Genomic DNA, 24,537 nt, shown 5'->3' on the forward strand with positions numbered 1-24,537 from the left:
TAGATGGATTATGCCGGAGGGACCTGGGGTTTGTGTGACCCTGAATCTTGGTACAGTACTTTATCCGTGCCTCGAATCATTGTGATTGATGGAAGGCAGCCTCACAGTTGCGAATATACCTGTATCAAGTATTGTTCAGCTGCTTTTTGCTCTGTATTTCTCTGTTGCATTATGTACTCGGGGGACCGTCTTCCCCTGTTTGGAGAAAAAATTATATTTGAAAAAAAAAGACGCCTACGACACCTGGTATTCCCAGACGGTCTCCCATCCAGGCATTAACAAGGCCCGACCCTGCTTAGCCTCCAAGATCAGACGAGATGGAACAGATTCAGGGTGATGTGGCCGTAGCAAATATCTTCAGGCACTCTCAACTCTCTTGACAAACGCCAAGATGGTCACCTTGGGAACAAGCGGAAAAAAATAGGTCAACGGCAACAACATAAAAAGAAGCCTACGGCATCTGGAAATCCCAGGCGGTCTCGCATCCAGGTACTAAACTGGTCCCAACCCTGCTTAGCCTCTGAGATCAGATGAGATTGGGCTCTTTCAGGGTGATGTGGCCGTAGGAGATTTCTTAAGGCACTCTCAACCCTCTTGACTAACGCCAAGATGGTCAACCTGGGAAACAAACAAAAAAAACAAGTCAACGCCAACAACATAAGAAGAAGTCTACAGCACCTAGTATTCCCAGGTGGTCTCCCATCCAGGTATTAACAAGGCCCGACCCTGTTTAGTCTCTGAGATCAGATGAGATCTGGTGCTTTCAGGGTTATGTGGCCATAGGCGAGCTCTTCAGGCACTCTCAACCCTCTTGACAAACACCAAGATGGTCACTTTGGTAAACAAACAAAAAAAAAACAAGTCAACGCCAACAACATAAAAAGAAGCCTACAGCACCTAGTATTCCCAGGTGGTCTCCAATCCAGGTACTAGCAAGGCCCGACCCTGTTTAGCCTCTGAGATCAGAGGAGATCGGGCACTTTCAGGCTTATGTGCCCATAGGCAATCTCTTTGGGCACTCTCAACCCTCTTGACAAATGCCAAGATAGTCACCTTGGGAAACAAGCGGAAAAAAAACAGGTCAATGTCAACAACATAAAAAGAAGACTACGGCACCTGGTATTCCAAAGCCATCTCTCATCCAGGGACTAACTAGGCCCAACCCTTCTTAGCCTCAGAGATGAGAAGAGATAGGGCTCTTTCAGGGTGATGCTGCTGTAAGCGAACTCTTTGGGCACTCACAACTCTCTTGACAAATGCCAAGATGGTCACCTTGGGAAAGAAGCGAAAAAAAAAAAAAACGAATCAACGCCAACAACATCAAAAGAAGCCTACAATAACTGGTATTCCCAGGTGGTCTCCCATCCAGGTACTAAGCAGGCCTAACTCTTCTAAGCCTCCAAGATCAGATGAGATTGGGTGCTTTCAGAGTGATGTGGCCATAGGCAATCACTTCAGGCACTCTCAACCCTCTTGACAAACACCAAGATGGTCACCTTGGGAAACAAGCGGAAAAAAAAACAGGTCAACGCCAACAACATAAAAAGAAGCCTACGACACCTGGTATTCCCAGGCGGTCTCCCATCCAGGTACTAACAAGGCCCGACTCTTCTTAGCCGACAACATCAAATGAGATTGGGTGCTTTCAGGGTGATGTGCCCGTAGGCAATCTCTTCAGGCACTTTCAACCCTCTTGACAAACGCCAAGATGGTCACCTTGGGAAACAAGCAAAAAAAAAATAAGTCAATGCCAAGAACTTAAAAAAAAAAGCCTATGGCATCGAGAAATCCCAGGCGGTCTCCCATCCAGGTACTAACCAGGTCCCAAACCTGCTTAGCCTCTGAGATCAAATGAGATTGGGCTCTTTCAGGGTGATGCGGCCATAGTAGATTTTTTCAGGCACGCTCAACCCTCTTGGCAAACGCCAAGATGGTCACCTTGGGAAACAAACAAAAAAAACAAGTCAACGCCAACAACATTAAGAGAAGCCTACAGCACCTAGTATTCCCAGGCGGTCTCCCACCCAGGTATTAACAAGGCGCGACCCTTTCTAGCCTCTGAGATCAGAGGAGATTGGGCGCTTTCAGGGTGATGTGCCCATAGGCAATCTCTTTGGGCACTCTCTGGCAAGATAGTCACCCTGGGAAAAAAGCGAAAAAAAACAGGTCAACGCCAACAACATAAAAAGAAGAATACGGCACTTTCAGGGTGATGCGGCTGTAAGCGATCTCTTTAGGCACTCTCAACCCTCTTGACAAATGCCAAGATGATCACTTTGGGAAACAAGCGAAAAAAACAGGTCAACACCAACAACATAAAAAGAAGCCTGCGGCATCAGGAAAACCCAGGCGGTCTCCCATCCAAGTACAAACCAGGCCCAACCCTGCTTAGCCTCTGAGACCAGATGAGATTGGGCGCTTTTAGGGTGTTGTGCCCATAGGCAATTTCTTTGTGCACTCTCAACCCTCTTGACAAATGACAAGATGGTCACCTTGGGAAACAAGGGAAAAAAAACAGGTCAATGCCGACAACATAATGAAAAGCCTAAGGCACCTGGTATTCCCAGGCTGTCTCCCATCCAGGTACTAACCAGGCGCGACCCTTTCTAGCCTCTGAGATCAGAGGAGATTGGGCGCTTTCAGGGTGATGTGCCCATAGGCAATCTCTTTGGGCACTCTCTGGCAAGATAGTCACCCTGGGAAAAAAGCGAAAAAAAACAGGTCAACGCCAACAACATAAAAAGAAGAATACGGCACCTGGTATTCCAAGGCAGTCTCCCATACAAGTACTAACTAGGCCCAACCCTTCTTAGCCTCTAAGATCAGAAGAGATAGGGTGCTTTCAGGGTGATGCGGCTGTAAGCGATCTCTTTAGGCACTCTCAACCCTCTTGACAAATGCCAAGATGATCACTTTGGGAAACAAGCGAAAAAAACAGGTCAACACCAACAACATAAAAAGAAGCCTGCGGCATCAGGAAAACCCAGGCGGTCTCCCATCCAGGTACAAACCAGGCCCAACCCTGCTTAGCCTCTGAGACCAGACGAGATTGGGCGCTTTTAGGGTGTTGTGCCCATAGGCAATTTCTTTGTGCACTCTCAACCCTCTTGACAAATGCCAAGATGGTCACCTTGGGAAACAAGGGAAAAAAAACAGGTCAATGCCGACAACATAATGAAAAGCCTAAGGCACCTGGTATTCACAGGCTGTCTCCCATCCAGGTACTAACCAGGCCCATCGCTGCTTAGCCTCCAAGAACAGATGAGATTGGGCTCTTTCAGTGTGATTTGGCCGTAGGCACTCTCTTTGGGCGCTCTGAAGCCTCTTGACAAAGGCCAAGATGGTCACCTTGGGAAACAAGCTAAAAAAAAACAGGTCATAAAAAGAACAACAACATAAAAAGAAGTCTACGACACCTGGTATTCCCAGGCGGTCTCCCATCCAGGTACTAACAAGGCCCGACTCTTCTTAGCCTCCAACATCAAACGAGATTGGGTGCTTTCAGGGTGATGTGCCCGTAGGCAATCTCTTCAGGCACTTTCAACCCTCTTGACAAACGCCAAGATGGTCACCTTGGGAAACAAACAAAAGAAATAAAAATAAGTCGTAAGCTAGAGACAATACGGCCCGAGTCCTCAATTTAATCCATGCGGCGCATGTACAGGGAAGGCCCTTGCTTATGTTGTCAACGGACGCGGAGAAGGCCTTTGACAGGGTGGCCTGGCACTTTATGCAGGCCACCCTGGAACATATAGGTCTTGGCCCCAACATGATGATGTCGCTTTACTTCACACCGTCGGCAGCGGTACGGGTGAACGAGTGGTGCTCGGACTTTTTCCCCATCACTAATGGAACGAGGCAGGGGTGCCATCTGTCTCCCCTAATTTTTATTCTGACACTGGAACCACTTATGTGTCACGTTCGGAATGACCCGAATATTACTGGCATATCCAAACCCTCGGCACACCACAAAATTGCGGTGTACGCTGATGTTATAATTTTTTTCCGTCTCCAATCCACACATTTTGCTTCCCAATATACTTGCGTCTCTCCAGCGATACGGCAGCCTATCAAATTATAAAATCAATTGCGCCAAGTCAGCTGTATTGAATATATCGGTCCCGGATGGTGAGGCCAAGAGGCTCCACTCCGCTTTTCCATTCTACTGGGCTGAAAAATCTATACGTTACCTGGGCGTTGACATCGCAGCGGATTTAGCGCAATTGTACCCGCTTAATTTTGTCCCTCTCCTGAATAGACTGAAATCTGATTTGGGAAACTGGCATGCTTTAACACTGACCTGGTTCGGGCGCTGTAATGCATTCAAAATGACTTCCCTCCCGCGGATCTTATACTTGTTCCAGACATTACCGATCCGTTTACCCTCAATTTTTTTCAGACAACTGCAGGTGCTGCTCCGGGACTTTATTTGGGCACGCAAACAGCTCAGAGCCCGTTTGCAATTGCTTGCCAGACCAAAGGACAAGGGGGGTCTGGGTCTCCCAGATCTGAGACAATACTACAGAGCGACTCTGCTAGCGAGAGTCGTTGATTGGCATTGTAATGGCCCACACAAGCAGTGGGTGGAGATGGAGATTGAGGATGGATCCATTCCCCTATTGACCTCCCCGTGGCTCCTTTCCTCCCTACCAAAAGACCTCAGAGATCACCCCGTAGTGGGAGCTACGTTGGCTGTTGTGCGGAGGTTGTTCCGCTGCACACACATTGCTCCCCTGCCGTCACCAATGACTCTGGTTATAGGTAATCCAGACTTCCCACCGGGATTTACCAACTTACTGCGACAGTTGACAGTGGTGGGGAAACAGCGTCTGGGAGAGGTGTGGCCCTCAGGAGGGCTCCCGACCACGCAAACTGTCGCCGAGCTTTCTGACCCTCCGCTTGACTTGTTATCAACTTATCAACTTCGTCACTTTCTTTTGGCCATACAAAGGGCCCCCTACACTCCTAAAGACCTGACGCCCTATGAATCCATCTATCACAAAAGGGAACCTGTGCGACACACCCTCTCCCTCCTGTACAACCTATTGAGTAGTCAGGAGGAGGAGTCGACCCCACCATTCATCCACAAATGGGAGAGGGACTTAGGCATCACATTTACCCCACAACAGATAGGGAAGATCCTGACCTTAGTACATAAAGCTTCCATCGCAAACCAATATCAAGAATCAGGATACAAGATAGTCTCACGCTGGTATAGAGTCCCATACCTTCTGAATAAAATGAATAGATCGATCCTGGATGTTTGTTGGAGGTGCAATTCAGATACGGGGACCATGGGACACATTTTCTGGGCATGTCCGGCTTTGAGGAACTTTTGGGTGGAGGTGACCGGGACGATAAAAACTCTCACAAATGTAGATATCGCAGACAACCCAGCAGCGTGCCTTCTTACACTTGACCGAACAGCCTGTTAGAAAATACAAAAAAACCCTCACGATGCAACTCCTGAATGCCGCCCGGGCCTGCATTCCCACACTGTGGAGGCAGCCTCAGCCCCCATCCAAGGTGCTGTGGTATTCCAAAGTCAATCATATTCTCCGGATGGAAGAATTGACCGCCACCCTTCACAACACTGAAGAGGCATTTAGTGTTACATGGAGGCCCTGGAGGTATTTTACTGGTACTCGAGACTACATTCGGGAGGTGAGCAGCGCCCCTGTCCCAGAAAACGACTGAACATCTAACGTTTACCTATGTAGGCCATGTCTGCCCTGGGTGGCATTCCCCCCTCCTTTTTGTCTTTATTTTTCTCTTTTTCCCCGCCGCCATCCCCCCCCTCCTCTCTCTCCGTCTCCCCCCGTCCTCCCTTTTGACTATGCCTTGTCTCCTTACTAGCCTTCGGGACCCAGAAGAACCCCAGGGTTCTGGACACGACCGGCTCATATTTTACTCTGGTTCACATAGGTCATGATAAGCTGGCTCGCTGTGGTCCCAGTTGTTCTCCATGATTACATTTGTCCGAACGGAGCTGCACTAGTTATACTGTACTACATGTCGGAGGTGGGGTTTCTCTCTTTTCTGCATGAAACTGTAGGACTCCCCTCTGAGAACCCAGAGTTATTTGGCTGCCTATTTTTTGTTACCATGTAATTGTGACCCTGGGTCATGCTGTATAGTTGACTGTTATATTTATGTTGTTCTACTTATACTTAATAAAAGAATAAAAAAAATAAAATAAGTCAATGCCAACAAATTAAAACCAAAGCCTATGGCATCGAGAAATCCCAGGCGGTCTCCCATCCAGGTACTAACCAGGTCCCAACCCTGCTTAGCCTTGGGAAACAATAGAAAAAAAACAGGTCAACGCCGACAACATAATGAGAAGCCTACGGCACCTGGTATTGCCAGGCTGTCTCCCATCCAGGTACTAACCAGGCCCATCGCTGCTTAGCCTCAGAGATCAGATGAGATTGGGCTCTTTCTGGGTGATTTGGCCGTAGGCACTCTCTTTGGGCACTCTGAAGCCTCTTGACAAAGGCCAAGATGGTCACCTTGGGAAACAAGCTAAAAAAACAGGTCAAAGCCAACAACATAAAAAGAATCCTACGGCATCCGGTATTCCCAATCAAGACACTACCCAGGCCATATCCTTCTATGGCACCTGGTCTTCCCAGGCAGTCTCCCATCCAGGTACTAACTAGGCCTGATGCTGCTAAGCCTCTGAAATCAGACGAGATCGGGTGCTTTCAGGGTGATGTGGCCGTAAGCGTTCTTTTCAAGACACGCCCAACCCTCTTGACAAACGCGAAGATGGTCACCTTGAGAAACAAGCGAAAAAAACAGGTCAAAGCCAACAACATAAAAAGAAGCCTATGGCACCTGGTATTCCCAGGTGGTCTCCCATCCAGGTACTAACCAGGCCCGACACTGTTTAGCCTCTGAGATCAGACAAGATTGGGCGCTTTCAGGGTGATAGGGCCATAGGTGATCTCTTCGGGCACTCTCAAACCTCTTGACAAAGGCTAAGATGGTCACCTTGGGAAACAAGTGAAAAACAAAACAGGTCAAGGCCAACAACATAAAAAGAAGCCTACGGCTCCTGTTATTCCCAGACGTTCTCCCATCTTGGCACTAACCAGGCCCGACATTGCTTAGCCTCCGAGATCAGACAAGATCGGGTGCTTTCAGGGTGATGGGGCCGTAGGTGATCTCTTTGGGCACTCTCAACCCTCTTGTTAAACGCCAAGATGGTCACCTTGGGAAACAAGTGAAAATAAACAGGTCAACCCAACAACATAAAAAGAAGCCTACGGCACCTGGTATTCACAGATGGTCTCCCATACAGGTATTAACCAGGCCGTACACTGCTAGGCCTCTGAGATCAGATGAGATTGTGCGCTTTCAGGGTGATGTGGTCATAGGTGTTCTATTTAGACACTCTCAACCCTCTTGACAAATGCCAAGATGGTCATCTTGGGAAACAAGTGAAAAAAAATAGGTCAACGCCAACAACATAGACCCTGGCGGTCTCCCATCTGACCCAAACCCTGCTTAGCCTCTGAGATCGGGCACTTTCAGGGTGATGTGACCTTAGGCGAACGCTTCGGGACATACTCAAAACTCTTGACAGATGCTAAAATATTCACCTTGGGAAACAAGCGAAAGAAAAACAGGTCAAAGCCAACAATATAAAAAGATTCCTACGGCACCTGTAATTAGGTATTATCCAGGCCGGACCCTGCTTAGCCTCTGAGATCAGATGAGATCGGGTGCTTTCAGGGTGATGTGGCCGTAGGAGATTTCTTTGGGCTCTCTCAGCCCTCTTGACAAATGCCAAGACGATCACCTTGGGAAACAAGCGGAAAAAAAAAACCATGTCAACGCCAACAACATAAAAAGAAGCCTACGGCACCTGGTCTCCCATCGAGTTACTAATCAGGCCCGGCAATGCTTAGCCTCCGAGATCAGACAAGATAATAGGCGATCTCTTCGGGCACTCTCAACCATCTTGACAAACGCCAACATGGTCATCTTGGGAAACAAGCGAAAAAAACCAAGTCATTAAATCAATACTTCACCTCCATCCTGGTGGAGGTTCCAAACACCCGATCAATGGTTCCTGTCACCTCCGTCCAGTAGCGGATCAACTTCGGGCATCTCCAAAACATGTGCATCATGTCTCCCCCCATATTCCCGCACCGGGGGCAACTTGCGTCCGGCCAAATTGAAAAAGTTTACGAGGAGCATAATAGGTTCTATATAATAAGAACAGATGTGACATCCTCTGTGAGGAGAGCCACAATTCACCACAGGCAGGATTCCTGTGGCCAATTATAGCTCAGGGGGGTTTAGTACACACCCCACACTATATAAGGCCGCCAGCGCGGCAGCCTTGTATAGTGTGTTGCGGTGGTCAGGGAAGAGGACGATAGGCAGGGACAGTGTCTTTACTTCTTGGGAACCTAGCACTGTTACAGTGGGTGTTATGTGCCTCCTGCACAGTACACACCTGAAGCTACCCTTTATTACTGGTGTTCAATTTCTGCAATACATGCATCTGCAGTGCAGAAGTTAGAGTGGGTGTTGTGTGCCTCCTGCACAATATACACCTTATTGCTGGTGTTCTGATTCTGTAATACAGGAACCTAGCACTGTTACAGTGCTAGGGTGTACAGAGAAGCTGGTATATATAGAAGACTACAGCATACAGAAGAAAGGCTAGTGAATACAGAATACAGACTCGTGTATGTAGATAGGCTTGAGTATACAGAGATGCTAGAGTAAACAGTGAGGCTGGGGTACACAGAGAGTCTAGTTTAAAGAGAGGCTACTATATACAAAGATGTTAGTGTATATAGAGAGGTTAGTGTATAGAGAGAGTCGAGTGTATACAGAAAGGACAGTGCATATAGAGAAGCTAGTGTATACAGAAGACAGGCTTGGGTATACATCAAAGCTGACAGTGTATACAGAAGACTGGGTAGTGTATAGTGGGTACAGAAGACAGGCTGGTGTATTATAGCTAGTTTTTACAGTCTAGTGTATACAGAAGACAGGCTGTGGTTTACAGAGGGTTTAGTGTATTCAGAGAGTCTGGTGTATACAGTCGGCGAGTGTATACATAAGACTGGCTAGTTTACACAGTGTTTACAGAGATGCAAGGGTGTACAGAGAAGCTAGTATATATAGAAGACTAAGCATACAAAAGAAAGGCTAGTGAATACAGAATACAGACTCGTGTATGCAGATAGGCTTGAATATACAGAGATGCTAAAGTAAACAGTGAGGCTGGGGTACACAGAGAGGCTAGTTTAAAGAGAGGCTAGTATATACAAAGCTGTTAGTGTATATAGAGAGGTTAGTGTATAGAGAGAGTCGAGTGTATACAGAAAGGACAGTGCATATAGAGAAACTAGTGTATACAGAAGACAGGCTTGGGTATACATCAAAGCTGACAGTGTATACAGAAGACTGGGTAGTGCATACAGAGAGTCTAGTGGGTAAAGAAGACAGGCTGGTGTATTCTAGCTAGTTTTTACAGTCTAGTGTATACAGAAGACAGGCTGTGGTATACAGAGGGTTTAGTGTATTTAGAGAGTCTAGTGTATACAGTCGGTGAGTGTATACATAATACTGGCTAGTTCACACAGTGTTTACAGAGATGCAAGGGTGTACAGATAGTATAAATAGAAGACTACAGCATACAGAAGAAAGGCTAGTGAATACAGAATACAGACTTGTGTATGCAGATAGGCTTGAGTATACAGAGATGCTAGAGTAAACAGTGAGGCTGGGGTACACAGAGAGGCTAGTTTAAAGAGAGGCTAGTAATACAAAGATGTTAGTGTATATAGAGAGGTTAGTGTATAGAGAGAGTCGAGTGTATACAGATAGGACAGTGCATATAGAGAGATTAGTGTATACAGAAGACAGGCTTGGGTATACATCCAAGCTGACAGTGTATACAGAAGACTGGGTAGTGTATACAGAGAGTCTAGTGGGTACAGAAGACAGGCTGGTGTATTCTAGCTAGTTTTTTCAGTCTAGTGTATACAGAAGACAGGCTGTGGTATACAGATGGTTTAGTGTATTCAGAGAGTCTAGTGTATACAGTCGGCGAGTGTATACATAAGACTGGCTAGTTTACACAGTGTTTACAGAGATGAAAGGGTGTACAGAGAAGCTAGTATATATAGAAGACTACAGCATACAGAAGAAAGGCTAGTAAATACAGAATAAAGGCTGGCTTCTACGGAGAGGCTAGTGTATGCAGAACACTATCTAGGGTATACAGAGAGGCCAGATTATACAGAGAGGTATAGAGTGAAGCTATTGTATATAGAAGCCTGGTTAGTGTATATAGAGAAGCTAGTGTGTAAAGAAGACAGTTTGGGGTATACAGAGATGCGTTTTTACCGAGAGACTAATGTATACAGAAGACAGGCTAGGGCATACAGAAGACAGAAGACGGGCTAGTGTATTCAGAACATAGGCTAGTGTATATCGAAGACACGCTATTGTATGCAGAAGACCGGCTAGTGTAAACATGCTGGTGTATATAGAGAGGCTAGTGAATTTAGAGGGTAGGCTAAGTGATAACAGAAGACAATCTGGGCTATACAGAGACATTTCATCATTTCATCTAGCTCACATCTCTAATGGAGTTTGTCTCATTGCCATGGTATGTATTTTCATTCTTATGCTAAATATAGATTATACTCACTACACGATTTTAATCATCCACATCAAGCATGCAATAAAACTATCATACATCAAAATAAACCATGTACTCTTTTGCTCTCTTTTGCACATTTGTAATGCTCCACATCAACTGTCACATTGAGTATGTGACAGTCCTGACACACCATCCTTGACTTATTTTGCTTTATTTCTTATTAGAAATAGAGAGTACTATCTCAAAATCCGGTTAAATCTTTTAACTTCGATGAGTTGTACCGCTAATTGTACGGTAATGCAAAATGTTCACAAAACGGTCCATTTGCTACCAGACATGCTGCACATACATACAGTACATACATAGAGTAATGTAACTATCGCTCGCTAACGATGTAAACAGTTTTATTGCTTTTCTGACATTAACTGATTATCTCTCTAATCAACTAGTCTAATCTAAGCTTTCTGATTGGTACCGGCATATCCTTTAAATTTAGACTAACGCAACTATTTCTCGGCCATTTTCAAGCTAAGCTTTCAATCTCTTACCGTTGATATTAAGCCATTTCAATGTCCTATTGGTCGCCTATATTATACAACTCTCTATATGTAGAGAATAAAACTAGTCTTACATCTTAATAAAACTGTTTTATTGCTCAACCAGTATCAGCTGTCATGACATAAGCAAATAAACGTTTCCACTGTTTGACTCTATTTTCTGTATTACTTCTTTTTCTCCACCTTAACTTTAACAGTTAAAACACAGTGACAAAACATTTCTTTTTACCGCAGCAAAATGTGAGAAAAGCAGTCTAAGCCGTCTTTCTACCATATGCTTTAGAAAATTAATGTACCGCTTTTAAATCCATATCAATTCCACATAACCGTGAACCGTCTTTCAATTTTAACATTTACTGATAGCAATTACTGATATTACATTATGAATATACCAGTGGAAAAAGACCGCGTACTGGAACTGTGAAATTAATCATAATCTCAGAGTTAACTTAGCTGATAAATTTACGATTTACTCAAAGATTTACTCAACGATTTAAACTTTGATTTTTTTCAAGCTAAGTCTATTTAATCTTAAATAATTTATACTATATTCTACTGTACTCTTAAATTATGTATTGTTGTTCTGTATTTTAGCCGTGCTCATACTTCTTTTTATGTTGTAACCATCGAATCTCATTGCTATTCCGACTTTCTGCCTTAATGAGGATATTACTTTGCAACTATTACTTGATCCCTTTTGTGTATTCACTTTATCTCGAGATACTGCCTCAATATTTTCCTAATTTGTTTTGCTATACTCATTATTTATATTTTATAGAGATTACTATCTCTAAATCATTGTAAACCTAACCATAGTTATATTGTCTACTTTAAAGCAAAATTCACACAAAACCATCTTTTTAAAACCTTTACACATTAAGAGTAATGCAACCTACTCTCGCTACCTCTATGCAGTCAGTGTAAGCCTTCTTCGTGCGTTACAAAAATAATGGAACGATTTACACGTTGGAATTTTCAAGCTACGTAAATTTACTCTTAAATAATGTAAACCATTTAGCTGCTTTGCTCACACTTTGCTGTATGTAGCCGATTTACTCAACGATTTAAACTTAGATTTTTTCAAGCTAAGTCTATTTAATCTTAAATCATTTATACTATATTCTACTGTACTCTTAAATTATGTACTGTTGTTCTGTATTTTAGCCGTGCTCATATTTCGTTTTATGTTGCAACCACCAAATCTCATTGCTATTACTTTGATCCCTTTATATTTTCCTAATTTGTTTTGCTATACTTATTATTATATTATAGAGATTACTATATCTAAATCATTGTAAACCTAACCATAGTTATAATGTCTACAGCTAATTTTACGTTAAAGCAAAATTCACACAAAACCTTCTTTTTAAAACCTTTACACATCCCCCTCAGACATGCAGATCACTTACTAACCCCGTTACGTGTCACTCCCTCAAAATATGGCGCATGGTACGCACCCCTTTTAAACTGCAATATCCTCATCTGCCTTTGCTCTCGTTTATGGGTCACCCGAATTTCTATCCGGCCTACACGGAGCCTGGTCCCGCGCACGTCTTACTAGAGTGTGTGACCTGTCTTCAGGTAATTCTTTCACAACATTCCCTCACCTGCCGACTCAGGCCCAACTGCCCCCTAGAGAATTTTTCCACTACCTGCAGATAGTCAATTTCTTTCAGACGCACATTAAGTCCAGCCCCAATCTTAACTCTCTCTTTGAATCCATATGCTCCTCTGATCCACATGCCTCATGCCTTTATTCCTGTCTCTCCACCGTATCTGAAGACCTTCCACGTTATGCTGCTGCGTGGGCTACAGACTTATCACTTAATCTTGACGAGGAGTCATGGATTGATATATGGACCAATACCAAAAATTCTTCACAGAATGTAGATTCATCTGAAGCGAACTATAACGTCCTGATGCGTTGGTATTTGTTCCCCTCTAGAATTTCCAAATTTGTGCATAACTACTCACCCGACTGTTTTAGGGGTTGCAAAGACCGTGGCACTCATGTCCACATTTGGTGGACTTGTCCCATCGTGGCAAATTTTTGGTCCTCGGTCTTCCACCTACTAACTAAATTGATGCAACACCCCATAGATCCCAACCCAACAATGGCCTTGCTGAATTGGCTACCCCAAGATCTTACTAAAGCCCAAAACCGACTCTTCCTCCAAGTAAGAACTGCGGCTAAAAAAACGATTGCGAGAGCCTGGAGGACACCTTCCCTGAATATAACTGAAACTAAACATAGAGTTACACAGGCAATGATTCATGATAAGATAGAGGCAGTCCTCATGGATAGGATGCCATTGTTTAATAAAATATGGCAACCTTGGGTAGACCAATTCCTACCGAAAGATTTTGATACTCGTCTTATGGCTCCTTAGCCCCGAACGGGCGCAAGTTTGCTGTCCGTGGTTCGCGTGGGCATTCCGACCATACCCTTTCCCTCTTACCTCTTCTACCCTATCCTCTGGTATTACCTATTTTCCTTCTTGTGTCCATATTTCTTTCTTTCTTCTCATTCCTCTCCCTTTTTCCTAAATTCTTTTTCCCTCACTCTCTTTCCTCTATATGTAAAACATACCCCGCGGAACTCTCCTATCTACCATTACCCCCGGAAATAGTTGTTATTACAACAATGTTTGTTAAATGACTTTCCTTCTTTTGAATCCGTAAGTTTGCTTTTACCCGTACCCCTCCTCGGATAACTGCTATACTTTATGTATAAAGGGTCCATGGGCCTCTCTTAGAATCTTCTAATGTATCTACTTCTGCAAACTTAAGAGGCAGCCTATCTGATTACTTTCTGTTACTGCTACCATTGTAAATTGTTCTGCTTATTCTAGTGTGAATTACTGACTTTTCAATAAAACTATTTGAAACGAAAACCTTTACACATTAAGAGTAATGCCACCATCTCTCGCTACGTCTATGCAATAGGATTTTCTCTCCAGTGGAAACGGAAAACAGTCAATATAAGCAGTCTTCGTGCGTAACAAAATGAATGGAACGATTTACACGTTGGAATTTTCAAGCTACGTCAAGTTACTCTTAAATAATTTAGCTGCTTAGCTCACACTTTGCTGTATGTAGCCGCATTAACTGTATTAATGGTTACATGTAAATAACCAATGGGGATTGACATTTCATGTCTATCTCACATCTCTAATGCAATTTGTCTCTTTTCCATGTCATACTTATCCAGATATAATACTTTCTCATCCTTAAAGACACGTAAGGATCCTGAAAAACGATAGAAACCTAGGCGCCACGTTGCTGATATTTCATGATTACAGCAAACATCTCATCTAATTGCTATTCCGCCATTTTGCCTTGGTATTATTTTGCAACGCTCTATTGAACAATGTAAAGGTAAGCTAGATATTTTGTGTATTTCCACTTAAACTCGACTTGTATATACTGTCTCAATATTATCCGTTCTAATTTTGCGAAATTCGATTGTAGAGCTTGCTATGTCTAAATCCAGGTTACCTACTCACCTTTATTGCATATACTGCTAATTTTAGGATAATACAAAACCATCTTATTGCTTCTTTACACGCTGCACATATTAAGAGTAATGCAATGCTACCGTGAACAGTTTAATTGCTCTTCTCACATTTAGCTGTTTTCTGACATTAACCGAGTATCTCTGACATTAACTGAGTATCTCTCTGCACTGTGATCTTATTAATAATAATAATAATAATAGGATTGTGTAATGCAAAGATCAACTAGTCTAATATAAGCTTTCTCATTGGTACCGGCATATCCTTTAAATTTAGACAAACGCAACTATTTCTCGGCCGTTTTCAAGCTAAGCTTTCAATCTCTTACCGTTGAACAGCGATTCTTCCTCCGTGCAATATTAAGCCATTTAAATATCCTATTGGTCGTCTATATTATACAACTCTCTGAAAAGCATATATGTAGAGAATAAAACTAGTCTTACATCTTAATAAAACAGTTTTATTGCTCAACCAGTATCAGCTGTCATGACACAAGCAAATAAACGTTTCCACTGTTTGACTCTATTTTCTGTATTACTTCTTTTTCTCAACCTTAACTGACACAGTTAAAACACAGTGACAAAACATTTCTTTTTACCGCAGCAAAATGTTAGAAAAGCAGTGCAAGCCGTCTTTCTGCCATATGCTTCAGAAAATAATGTACCACTTTTAAATCCATATCATTTCCACATAACCGTGAACCGTCTTACAATTTTAACATTTACTGATAGCAATTACTGATATTACATTATGACTATACCAGTGGAAAAGGACCGCGTAATGGAACTGTGAAATTAATCATAATCTCAGAGTTAAGTTAGCTGATAAATTTACGATTTACTCAAAGATTTACTCAACGATTTAACTTTGATTTTTTTCAAGCTAAGTCTATTTAATCTTAAATAATTTATACTATATTCTACTGTACTCTTAAATTATGTACTGTTGTTCTGTATTTTTGCCATGCTCCTATATCGTTTTATGTTGCAACCATCGAATCTCATTGCTATTCCGATATTTTGCCTTAATGAGAATATTACTTGACAACTATCCCTTGATCCCTTTTGTGTATTCACTTTATCTCGACATATATATACTGCCTCAATATTTTCCTAATTTGTTTTGCTATACTTATTATTATTATTATATTATAGAGAATACTATCTCTAAATCATTGTAAACCTAACCATAGTTATAATGTCTACAGCTAATTGTACGTTAAAGCAAAATTCACACAAAACCATCTTTTTAAAACCTTTGCACATTAAGACTAATGCAACCATCTCTCGATACCTCTATGCAATAGGATTCTCTTTCCAGTGGAAAAGGAAAACAGAGTGTAAGACGTCTTCGTGCGTAAAAAAATTAATGGAACGATTTACACGTTGGAATTTTCAGATCTCTCTGCAATAGTAAACGAAATGTGTAGATCACTCATCTAATATCGTCTTCTCAGTGTACCGAAACAACTTTTAAATTTAGAGTAATGCAACGATTTCTCAGTTTTATGAAGCTACTGCAACTAACACTTTGGATCTCTTTCCTGTTAAATTACGCTCTGCAATATTAAGCCATGTTAATTGTCCTATTGGTCTGCTAACAATGCTATGTATAATAATACAAATCTTTGAAAAGCAATATCGTCTCACTGCAATACTTCACTCTGCATAATAAATATGAATAATGCGAATAATGCTAATTATAAAGTCGTCAAAAACTCGGCTATAAGTAGAGAATAAAACTACCTTATATCAAAATAAACCTTGTACTGCCAAACCAATAACGGCCAATTACTTAACGTCTATCAGTCGATGACTTAACAAAATAAACTTAGCACTCTTTTGCTCTATTTTGTATATTTGTAGTTCTCCACATTAACTGTCCCATTGATATCACACCACCTTTTAACAGCACCAGAATTTAAAAAAAGCACTGCAACTCTTTACATGTTTCAGAAGTAGTTGCATTAGCAAAAAATAAAGTCCTGTCTTCTTTACACGCTAGCCTTTCTGTATACATTAATCTCTCTGTGTACACCAGCCACTCTATATAGACTAGCCTCTCTGTCTTCTGTATACATGTACCCGTAATCTATATACACTAGCCTGCCTTCTTTTTACAATAGTCTCGGTGTCCCAGCCTCTCTGCATACACTAGCCTCACTGAATTCCCCACACTGTTCTCTGTATACACAAGCCTATCTGTAAAAAATAGCCTGCCTTTAGTACTCATTAGCCTCTCTGTATAAACTAGCCGGTCTTCTGCATACTGTAGCCTATCGGTGTAACACAGTCTCTCTCTGAATTCCCTAGCCTCCATCTCTGCATACCCAGGACTTTCTTCTGTATAATCTAGCCTATCTGTATACACTAGCCTATCTGTATACACTAGCCTGTCTTTTGTACACTTTAGCCTCTCTGTATAAACTAACCGGTCTTCTGTATACACTAGTCCGCCTCTATACCCTAGCAAGTATGCATACTCTAGCCTCTCTCTCTGCATACCCTAGCGTCCATCTCTTGCATACCCAGGACCTTCTGTATAATCTAGCCTATCTGTATACACTAGCCTGTCTTTTGTACACATTAGCCTCTCTGTATAAACTAGCCGGTCGTCTGTATACACGAGCCTCTCTGTATACCCTTGGTTGTCTTTTGTATACACTGGCTTCTCTTTATACATTAGCTCTCTGTATACCCAAGCCTCTCTGTATACACTAGTCCGTCTGTATGCACAAGCAAGCATGCATACACTAGCCTCTCTGTGTAATCCAGCCTCTATCTCTGTATACCCTAGCCTCCATCTCTGCATACCCAGGATGTTCCTCTGTATAATCTAGCCTATCTGTATACACTAGCCTGTCTTTTGTACACATTAGTCTCTCTGTATAAACTAGCCGGTCTTCTGTATACACTAGTCCGTCTGTATACACTAGCAAGTTTGCACACTCTAGCCTCTCTCTCCGTATACCCTAGCCTCCATCTCTGCATACACAGGACGTTCTTCTGCATACACTGGCCTCTCTGTATACCCTTGGTTGTCTTTTGTATACACCAGCCTCTCTTTATACATTAGCTCTCTGTATACCCAAGCCTCTCTGTATACACTAGTCTGTCTGTATACAATAGCAAGTCTGCATACTCTAGCCTCTCTGTGTAACCCAACCTCTCTCTCTGTATACCCTAGCCTCCATCTCTGCATACCCAGGATGTTCTTCTGTATAATCTAGCCTATCTGTATACACTAGCCTGTCTTTTGTACACATTAGTCTCTCTGTATAAACTAGCCGGTCTTCTGTATACACTAGTCCGTCTGTATACACTAGCAAGTCTGTGTAACCCAGCCTCTCTCTCTGTATACCCTAGCCTCCATCTCTGCATACCCAGGATGTTCTTATGTATAATCTAGCCTATTTGTATATACTAACCTGTATTTTGTACACATTAGCCTCTCTGTATAAACTAGCCGGTCTACTGTATACATTAGTCCGTCTGTATACACTAGCAAGTCTGCATACCCTAGCCTCTCTGTGTAACCCAGCCTCTCTCTCTGTATACCCTAGCCTCCATCTCTGCATACCCAGGACATTCTTCTGTATAATCTAGTCTATCTGTATACACTAGGCAGTCTTTTGTACACATTAGCCTTTCTGTATAAACTATCCGGTCTTCTGGACACACGAGCCTCTCTGTATACCCTTGGTTGTCTTTTGTATACACTAGCTTCTCTTTATACATTAGCTCTCTGTATACCCAAGCCTCTCTGTATACACTAGTCCACCTGTATAAACTAGCCGGTCTTCTGTATACACTAGTCCATCTGTATACACTAGCAAGTCTGTGTAACCCAGCCTCTCTCTCTGTATACCCTAGCATCCATCTCAGCATACCCAGGACGTTCTTCTGTATAATCTAGCCTATCTGTATACAGTAACCAGTCTTTTGTACACATTAGCATCTCTGTATAAACTAGCCGGTGTTCTGTATATACTAGTCCGTCTGCATACATTAGCAAGTTTGCACACTCTAGCCTCTCTCTCCGTATACCCTAGCCTCCATCTCTGCATACCCAGGACGTTCTTCTGTATACACTAGTCCGTCTGTATACACTAGCAAGTCTGTGTAACCCAGCCTCCCAGCCTCTCTCTCTGTATACCCTAGCCTCCATCTCTGCATACCCAGGACTTTCTTCTGTATAATCTAGCCTATCTGTATACACTATCCAGTCTTTTGTACACATTAGCCTCTCTGTATAAATTAGCCAGTGTTCTGTATACACGCGCTTCACTGTAAACCCTTGGTTGTCTTTTGTATACACTAGCTTCTCTTTATACATTAGCTCTCTGTATACCCAAGCCTCTCTGTATACACTAGTCCGTCTGTATGCACTAGCAAGTCTGCATACACTAGCCTCTCTGTGTAACCCAGCCTCTCTCTCTGTATACCCTAGCCTCCATCTCTGCATACCCAGGACATTCTTCTGTATAATCTAGCCTATCTGTATACACTAGCCTGTCTTTTGTACACATTAGCCTCTCTGTATAAACTAGGCGGTCTTCTGTAAACACGAGCCTCTCTGTATTCCCTTGGTTGTCTTTTGTATACACCAGCCTCTCTTTATACATTAGCTCTCTGTATACCCAAGCCTCTCTGTATACACTAGTCCGTCTGTATACACTAGCAAGTCTACATACTCTAGCCTCTCTGTGTAACCCAGCCTCTCTCTCTGTATATCCTAGCCTCCATCTCTGCATACCCAGGACGTTATTCTGTATAATCTAGTCTATCTGTATACACTAGGCTGTCTTTTGTACATATTAGCCTCTCTGTATAAACTTGCCGGTCATCTGTATACACTAGTCCGTCTGTATACACTAGCAAGTCTTTGTACCACAGCCTCTCTCTTTGTATACCCTAGCCTCCATCTCTGCATACCCAGGACGTTCTTCTGTATAATCTAGCCTATCTGTATACGCTAGCCTGTCTTTGTACACATTAGCCTCTCTGTATAAACTAGCCGGTCTTCTGTATACACTAGTCCGTCTGTATACACTAGTAAGTCTGTGTACCCAGCCTCTCTCCCTAGCCTCCATCTCTGCATACCCAGGACTTTCTTCTGTATAAACTGGCTTATCTGTATACACTAACCAGTCTTTTGTACACATTAGCCTCTCTGTATAAACTAGCCGGTGTTCTGTATACACGAGCTTCACTGTATACCCTTGGTTGTCTTTTGTATACACTAGCCTCTGTTTGTACATTAGCTCTCTGTATACCCAAGCCTCTCTGTTATACACTAGTACATCTGCATACACTAGCCTTTCTGTGTAACCCAGCTTCTCTCTCTTCATACCCTAGCCTCCATCTCTGCATACCCAGGACGTTCTTCTGTATATTCTAGTCTATCTGTATACACTAGGCAGTCTTTTGAACACATTAGCCTCTCTGTATAAACTAGCCAGTCTTCTGTATACACTAGCAAGTGTTTGTAACCAAGCCTCTCTCTCTGTATACCCTAGCCTCCATCTCTGCATACCCAGGACGTTCTTCTGTATAATCTAGCCTATCTGTATACACTAGCCTGTTTTTTGTACACATTAGCCTCTCTGTATAAACTAGCCGGTCTACTGTATACACTAGTCCGTCTGCATACACTAGCAAGTTTGCACACTCTAGCCTCTCTCTCCGTATACCCTAGCCTCTATCTCTGCATACCCAGGACGTTCTTCTGTATACCCTAGTCCGTCTGTATACACTAGCAAGTCTGTGTAACCCAGCCTCTCTCTCTGTATACCCTAGCCTCAATCTCTGCATACCCAGGACTTTCTTCTGTATAATCTAGCCTATCTGTATACACTAACCAGTCTTTTGTACACATTAGCCTCTCTGTATAAAGTAGCCGGTGTTCTGTATACACAAGCTTCACGTTATACCCTTGGTTGTCTTTTGTATACACTAGCCTCTCTGTGTAACCCAGCCTCTATCTCCGTATACCCTAGCCTCCATCTCTGCATACCCAGGACGTTCTTCTGTATAATCTAGCATATCTGTATACAATAGCCTGTCTTTTGTACAAATTAGCCTCTCTGTATAAACTAGCCGGTCTTCTGTATACACTAGTCTGTCTGTATACACTAGCAAATCTGTGTAACCCAGCCTCTCTCTTTGTATACCCTAGCCTCCATCCCTGCATACCCAGGACGTTCTTATGTATAATCTAGCCTATCTGTATACACTAGCCTGTCTTTTGTACACATTAGCCTCTCTGTATAAACTAGCCGGTCGTCTGTATACACGAGCCTCTCTGTATACCCTTGGTTGTCTTTTGTATACACTGGCTTCTCTTTATACATTAGCTCTCTGTAAACCCAAGCCTCTCTGTATACACTAGTCCGTCTGTATGCACAAGCAAGCATGCATACACTAGCCTCTCTGTGTAATCCAGCCTCTATCTCTGTATACCCTAGCCTCCATCTCTGCATACCCAGGATGTTCCTCTGTATAATCTAGCCTATCTGTATACACTAGCCTGTCTTTTGTACACATTAGTCTCTCTGTATAAACTAGCCGGTCTTCTGTATACACTAGTCCGTCTGTATACACTAGCAAGTTTGCACACTCTAGCCTCTCTCTCCGTATACCCTAGCCTCCATCTCTGCATACCCAGGACGTTCTTCTGCATACACTGGCCTCTCTGTATACCCTTGGTTGTCTTTTGTATACACCAGCCTCTCTTTATACATTAGCTCTCTGTATACCCAAGCCTCTCTGTATACACTAGTCTGTCTGTATACAATAGCAAGTCTGCATACTCTAGCCTCTCTGTGTAACCCAACCTCTCTCTCTGTATACCCTAGCCTCCATCTCTGCATACCCAGGATGTTCTTCTGTATAATCTAGCCTATCTGTATACACTAGCCTGTCTTTTGTACACATTAGTCTCTCTGTATAAACTAGCCGGTCTTCTGTATACACTAGTCCGTCTGTATACACTAGCAAGTCTGTGTAACCCAGCCTCTCTCTCTGTATACCCTAGCCTCCATCTCTGCATACCCAGGATGTTCTTATGTATAATCTAGCCTATTTGTATATACTAACCTGTATTTTGTACACATTAGCCTCTCTGTATAAACTAGCCGGTCTACTGTATACATTAGTCCGTCTGTATACACTAGCAAGTCTGCATACCCTAGCCTCTCTGTGTAACCCAGCCTCTCTCTCTGTATACCCTAGCCTCCATCTCTGCATACCCAGGACATTCTTCTGTATAATCTAGTCTATCTGTATACACTAGGCTGTCTTTTGTACACATTAGCCTTTCTGTATAAACTATCCGGTCTTCTGGACACACGAGCCTCTCTGTATACCCTTGGTTGTCTTTTGTATACACTAGCTTCTCTTTATACATTAGCTCTCTGTATACCCAAGCCTCTCTGTATACACTAGTCCACCTGTATAAACTAGCCGGTCTTCTGTATACACTAGTCCATCTGTATACACTAGCAAGTCTGTGTAACCCAGCCTCTCTCTCTGTATACCCTAGCATCCATCTCTGCATACCCAGGACGTTCTTCTGTATAATCTAGCCTATCTGTATACAGTAACCAGTCTTTTGTACACATTAGCATCTCTGTATAAACTAGCTGGTGTTCTGTATATACTAGTCCGTCTGCATACACTAGCAAGTTTGCACACTCTAGCCTCTCTCTCCGTATACCCTAGCCCCCATCTCTGCATACCCAGGACGTTCTTCTGTATACACTAGTCCGTCTGTATACACTAGCAAGTCTGTGTAACCCAGCCTCCCAGCCTCTCTCTCTGTATACCCTAGCCTCCATCTCTGCATACCCAGGACTTTCTTCTGTATAATCTAGCCTATCTGTATACACTATCCAGTCTTTTGTACACATTAGCCTCTCTGTATAAATTAGCCAGTGCTCTGTATACACGCGCTTCACTGTAAACCCTTGGTTGTCTTTTGTATACACTAGCTTCTCTTTATACATTAGCTCTCTGTATACCCAAGCCTCTCTGCATACACTAGTCCACCTGTATAAACTAGCCGGTCTTCTGTATACACTAGTCCATCTGTATACACTAGCAAGTCTGTGTAACCCAGCCTTCTCTCTGTATACCCTAGCATCCATCTCTGCATACCCAGGACGTTCTTCTGTATAATCTAGCCTATCTGTATACAGTAACCAGTCTTTTGTACACATTAGCATCTCTGTATAAGCTAGCCGGTGTTCTGTATATACTAGTCCGTCTGCATACACTAGCAAGTTTGCACACTCTAGCCTCTCTCTCCGTATACCCTAGCCTCCATCTCTGCATACCCAGGACGTTCTTCTGTATACACTAGTCCGTCTGTATACACTAGCAAGTCTGTGTAACCCAGCCTCCCAGCCTCTCTCTGTGTATACCCTAGCCTCCATCTCTGCATACCCAGGACTTTCTTCTGTATAATCTAGCCTATCTGTATACACTATCCAGTCTTTTGTACACATTAGCCTCTCTGTATAAATTAGCCAGTGTTCTGTATACACGCGCTTCACTGTAAACCCTTGGTTGTCTTTTGTATACACTAGCTTCTCTTTATACATTAGCTCTCTGTATACCCAAGCCTCTCTGTATACACTAGTCCGTCTGTATGCACTAGCAAGTCTGCATACACTAGCCTCTCTGTGTAACCCAGCCTCTCTCTCTGTATACCCTAGCCTCCATCTCTGCATACCCAGGACATTCTTCTGTATAATCTAGCCTATCTGTATACACTAGCCTGTCTTTTGTACACATTAGCCTCTCTGTATAAACTAGGCGGTCTTCTGTAAACACGAGCCTCTCTGTATTCCCTTGGTTGTCTTTTGTATACACCAGCCTCTCTTTATACATTAGCTCTCTGTATACCCAAGCCTCTCTGTATACACTAGTCCGTCTGTATACACTAGCAAGTCTACATACTCTAGCCTCTCTGTGTAACCCAGCCTCTCTCTCTGTATATCCTAGCCTCCATCTCTGCATACCCAGGACGTTATTCTGTATAATCTGGTCTATCTGTATACACTAGGCTGTCTTTTGTACATATTAGCCTCTCTGTATAAACTTGCCGGTCTTCTGTATACACTAGTCCGTCTGTATACACTAGCAAGTCTTTGTACCACAGCCTCTCTCTTTGTATACCCTAGCCTCCATCTCTGCATACCCAGGACGTTCTTCTGTATAATCTAGTCTATCTGTATACACTAGGCTGTCTTTTGTACACATTAGCCTCTCTGTATAAACTAGCCGGTCTTCTGTATACACTAGTCCGTCTGTATACACTAGCAAGTCTTTGTAACCCAGCCTCTCTCTTTGTATACCCTAGCCTCCATCTCTGCATACCCAGGACGTTCTTCTGTATAATCTAGTCTATCTGTATACACTAGGCTGTCTTTTGTACACATTAGCCTCTCTGTATAAACTAGCCGGTCTTCTGTATACACTAGTCCGTCTGTATACACTAGCAAGTCTTTGTAACCCAGCCTCCCAGCCTCTCTCTCTGTATACCCTAGCCTCCATCTCTGTATACCCAGGACGTTCTTCTGTATAATCTAGTCTATCTGTATACACTAGGCTGTCTTTTGTACACATTAGCCTCTCTGTATAAACTAGCCGGTCTTCTGTATACACTAGTCCGTCTGTATACACTAGCAAGTCTTTGTAACCCAGCCTCTCTCTTTGTATACCCTAGCCTCCATCTCTGCATACCCAGGACGTTCCTCTGTATAATCTAGCCTATCTGTATACACTAGCCTGTCTTTTGTACACATTAGCCTCTCTGTATAAACTAG

The 24,537-nt window shown here is 42.9% G+C and overlaps 8 pseudogenes; all 8 read right to left on the reverse strand.

Annotated features, from left to right (window-relative positions):
* Positions 1 to 666: 666 nt before the first annotated feature.
* LOC143931234 (5S ribosomal RNA) lies at positions 667 to 785 on the reverse strand (annotated as a pseudogene).
* A 543-nt stretch (positions 786 to 1,328) lies between these two features.
* LOC143931434 (5S ribosomal RNA) lies at positions 1,329 to 1,447 on the reverse strand (annotated as a pseudogene).
* A 101-nt stretch (positions 1,448 to 1,548) lies between these two features.
* LOC143931875 (5S ribosomal RNA) lies at positions 1,549 to 1,667 on the reverse strand (annotated as a pseudogene).
* A 1,513-nt stretch (positions 1,668 to 3,180) lies between these two features.
* On the reverse strand, positions 3,181 to 3,299 carry LOC143931466 (5S ribosomal RNA; annotated as a pseudogene).
* A 105-nt stretch (positions 3,300 to 3,404) lies between these two features.
* Positions 3,405 to 3,523, reverse strand: LOC143931640 (5S ribosomal RNA; annotated as a pseudogene).
* A 2,821-nt stretch (positions 3,524 to 6,344) lies between these two features.
* On the reverse strand, positions 6,345 to 6,463 carry LOC143932156 (5S ribosomal RNA; annotated as a pseudogene).
* A 365-nt stretch (positions 6,464 to 6,828) lies between these two features.
* Positions 6,829 to 6,947, reverse strand: LOC143932621 (5S ribosomal RNA; annotated as a pseudogene).
* A 101-nt stretch (positions 6,948 to 7,048) lies between these two features.
* On the reverse strand, positions 7,049 to 7,167 carry LOC143932085 (5S ribosomal RNA; annotated as a pseudogene).
* Positions 7,168 to 24,537: the final 17,370 nt, after the last annotated feature.

Source organism: Lithobates pipiens, unplaced genomic scaffold (assembly GCF_037356315.1).
Source record: "Lithobates pipiens isolate NorthernLeopardFrog02 unplaced genomic scaffold, aLitPip1_a1.2 Scaffold_25, whole genome shotgun sequence".
In the NCBI taxonomy this organism is placed as follows: domain Eukaryota; kingdom Metazoa; phylum Chordata; class Amphibia; order Anura; family Ranidae; genus Lithobates; species Lithobates pipiens.